Here is a 4,461-nt window from a genome sequence, read left to right on the forward strand (position 1 = left end):
AGGGATTCTGGGATTCTGGGTGGAATATTCGTGTGTATTATTTTTAAGAGTCTTTGAGTCTGTTAGTCTAGAAATGTTACAGAACTCCTCTGCTGGATAAAGGAATCCTCTTGATTTAGAAGAAAAATGAAAGCAGCTTTGGGAACCTTTCTCCTATCTCTCCCCACCCCAAAGCTTGTTTGTGGATGGGAGAGGACAGGAGGCCATGAGGCTCCAAGCAAGCAGAGCTGCTTTTTGGCAATTTTAAGGCCAGATGGGAGAGGTGTGGGAAGGCAGAGGGGAACAGGGAGGAAGGAGGGAGTCAGTCAGAATCCTCTGGGTGGAGACTGGAAGAGAAATCCCATGCACGTGTGTGTAGGTTTCAGACAGAGAGGTGTGCTGTTCAGTTTTAAAGTACAGTTGGAGCAGTGTGCTTCCCACCCCTCCACTCCCCAGTTCCCCTGCTAAAGTGTTGGACAGGAATCAGCTCCAGCCATGGACTGGGGTGGAGACAGTGTAGAGTGAGTTCAAGTGGAGACAAGACCAGACCAGAGCCATGTAGAGCTGAATGGAACAGTTCATGGAGGCTGAATCTGGCACATCAGATGTCCCCATGTCACTCATCCACCTTCAGACCTCCCAAATATGGCACTGGAACAGTACAGGAAAGGGTGTCACCCAGGACCCCTACATTGCACACCGATGCTGAGGACCTAGGAACACTGGTCAATAGACGTTTGTAAAGAAGCTAAAAATGCCCAGATTTTCCAAAAACCAAAATGCAGAAACAGTCCCAATGCCCATCAACTGATGAGTTGATTGTCAGATTGTGGCACATCAACCTCCGTATCCACAGATTCCACATCCATGAATGTCATCAACTATGGGGATCAAAATAACTGGAAAAAGTAAATTGCTTTCTTTCTGAAAATGTATAGATATTTTTCTTGTCACTATTTCCTAAACAATATAATGTAACAATTGTTTACACAGCATTTACTTTGTGCTAGGGATTATGAGGAATCTAGAGAGTTAAAGTACAAAGAAGGATGTAGATAGGTACCATGCAAATACTATACATTTTATATAAGGGAGCTGAGCATCTGAGGATTTGTGCATTTACAGTGGTTCCCGGATCCAGTGACCATGACTCTTGAGGGATGACTGTGTATCTACACAATGGAACATTATTCAGTCACAAAAGAGAACAAAGTACATTACAAATGCAGAGATACCTCAAAACCATATGCTAAATGAAAGAAATCAGATGCAGAGGGTCAGGTCGTATGTGACTCCATTTGTATGAATTATCCAGAATCTATGGAGACAAAAGCAGATCGGTGGCCTCCAGGGGCTGTGGGGGCAGAGAAGCAGTGGCTGATGGACCCAGGGTTTCCTTTTGGTCGTGATGAAATGTTCGGGAGCCAGATAGAGGCGATGTTTGTGCAACATTATGAATGTTCTAAAAGCCACCCAATTGTTCACTGTAATGTGATTGATTTCATTTTTGTGACTTCAACCTCATTGTTTTTAAAAATATATGTTCATGGCCTGGCAGCATCCTGGCACCCACAGCTCTGCCCAGGAGTGGGGAGCCATCTTCCTCAGTGATGGCCACAGAGCCACCTGTTAAGAGCTTAAAAATGTGCTAACAGCCCTTGACCTCATGGAGCATGCTGCCTGTGCCCAGCCCAGGGTGCTGCTCCCAACAACAGCAGTAGGCAAAGGCACAGCCATGTCTGTGGCATGGGACTCAGACCCCCTGCAGGCAGAGAGGGAGTACAGAAGCACAGCACCCACCTGCCACCTCCAGCAGCCTGAGGAGGGACCAGGTGTCCTGGGAACACCTCCCACCCCAGTGACCACTTGCAGAGCCCTGGACCTCTCAGCCAACTTGGGCATTGGACCAGAGGCCCAAACGTAAGCAGGTGGCCCCAGGCAGGGCTGGACACTCCCATGGCCACAGCAGGTGAGTGAAGGGGCCCCTCCCGATGGTCCCTGTGTTCACAACCTCCACCCAGGAGGAGCAGGGTCTGATTCACAGAAGTGTCACCAGAGCTTGAAATGTGAGCAGAGAGGCCTTCACCAAATGTTGCTGGAAAAAAGAGACGTGAGGCAGGGAGGGACCGGACCCTCCAGGGTGGTGGTTTCAGCTCCCACTTCACCAGAGGCAGCTGAGGGCCTTTCAAAGCTGATGCCTGGGTAGCTGAAACTGCAAGGAGTCTAGTTTCACAGGTCAGGGCCATGGGCATTGCTGTGAAGTCTCCAGGTGATGACTGTGTGGGGCAGCCAGGGAAGTGCCTCTCCTCTGTGTAGTGCTGGCTGGCCACACATTGTTAGCATCACCCAGGCAGCATTGGAGACAATCCAGGTTCTCTGGTCCCACCCGGACCAATGACATCAGAAACTCTTGGGGGAGGAGTTCAGGCCTCAGGATGTTTTGAAGCCCCAGGTCCCTCCCTAGTGCAGGTGGAGTAGTGCTGTGTAGATGGGGAACAGCTGGCCCTGATGACCAACCGGCACCATCGGTGTGAGTGCTAAGCAGGTGCCAGGACACAGCCCACCCAGTCCTGGGATTCTGCCCAACCAAGGCCACCCCACATCAGGTTGGGTCACACGTTCCATAGCAACAGGGTGAGGATGCCCAGGGTGACTCTAGCCAGAGTCTGCCTCCCTGTTCTGAGGTTTGGTAACTCCTGTGACTTAGGTCTGTCATTCCTGAAGAGACTCAGGAGGCTGGGCAGTGGCAGTGAATCAGGTCTCACTACCCCTCAAGACCTCACAGTCTTCAGGTGAGGGAGAGGTAGACAGATGGACACAGGCAGTTGCAGCACATGGGGTGGCACTGTGACCAATGCAGGTCTCAAGTGCTGAGGCCAGACTTGGGCCACAGAGTGGAGTCAGTGGCTCAAGGAGACCAGTGAGAGGAGTAAGATGGACACTAGAGCTGGGTCTGAATTCCTGAGAACAGTCTTCCTTGGTTTTCCAAGTGGGGGAGAGGCTGGAACCTTGGCTGACTCCAGGCTGGATTTCCTGCAGGCCATGGTGCTGGCGCATCCTACAGAGCTGGCCCCCCTAAGCCAGCCTCAGCCTTTATGGCAGATTTGTGGAATTCAGAGCCACTGGTGCCTGATCCCTGCAGCAAAGCTCCTGTGGGGAGGGTGGGGCTTCAGGGTCCCGAGAAAAGCCTGCTTCCCCACAGAGACCTCTGCACATGAAAGCCTGGCTCCACATCAATATTTATTAACTGGGTTTATAAAACCTCATTCCTTGGGGACATTCTAAAGCCCTTAGTCTCACCTCCTGAATTTAACAACCTGGGACCAGCAATAAATAGCTTGTTGGCTTTCTGATGCTAGAGGTGACTGGTCCATCAGAAGTTATCCTGGCTACTTGATGCTTCCTCTCTGTTCCCCATCTTCCCACTCACTGGCTCTTCACTCACACAGAATGGGTGAATTACAGGGTCCAAGGTGAGCCAGGCACTGCCCATGGTCACTGCCCCAAGGAGCTGCACCAGGCAGAGTAGGCATTGGACGCACAAGTAACCAAATCATGAGAAAACAAGAACAGAATGGGACCTGGAACAGAGGGTGTGGAGGAGAGGGCAGTCCGAGCAGCAGAGCCAGGCAGAGGTGACCCAGGATGGGACATTCTAGGACATCCCAAAGATCCTCACAGGAGAGGAGTACAGTGTTCCATAGGACCTGGGAGGAGCAGAATGACTGTGACAGGAGATGCAGCAAGGGACAGGGACCAGCCATTGGAAATTTTGCAGGCCCATCCAGCCTCATCCCGCTGGTGAGCCAGCTGGTCCCAGGGCTTTCAGCAAAGCCCCACTTTGCCTGGCCCCTGCTGCACCCTCTAGTCTCATGTCGGTCAATCCCTGGCTCACTGCCCTTCTCAGTCCCAGCCCATGCCTGAGTGTCTCTGGCCTGCCTGGTTCTCCTCCTGGTACCTCTGCTGGAGGGCCAGCGAGAAGGTCTCCTCAGCCTCCCTGCCAGCCTGGCCCCTGCCCCGGCCCTGCCCCACCCCTTCCCTGGAGCCCAGCTGGCTCAGGCTCATCCTCACCACCGTGTCCCTGAGACCCTCCTGCTGAGAAGGCCTGAGCCTTAAGTGCCAGCAAGTGCCCTCCTTCTCTGTGCTAGGCACAGAAGATCCTGAACTGCAGTGTCAAATTGCAGTAATACCACACACACACACACACACACACACACACACACACACAGAGGGAGTGGGACACAGGCAGATGCAAGTGCAACCTGGTTGAAAGCACACTGTGCCTTCATCCCGTCTCTCAGTCCCATCCACCAGCAACCATACATGCACTCAAAGGCCCTTCACCTGGAAAGAAGCAAAACTCAGGTTGACAGACTGCACCAGGCAGCCCAGGATTCCTCTTCAAGTTTTGGGGTGAGAGAGAGACTAGAGGAAGATCTAGCAGTGGACTCTGGAGCTGGCGATGCTGGCAGAGATGTTCCA

This window comes from Sciurus carolinensis, unplaced genomic scaffold, assembly GCF_902686445.1.
Source record: "Sciurus carolinensis unplaced genomic scaffold, mSciCar1.2, whole genome shotgun sequence".
Taxonomy (NCBI): Eukaryota; Metazoa; Chordata; class Mammalia; order Rodentia; family Sciuridae; genus Sciurus; species Sciurus carolinensis.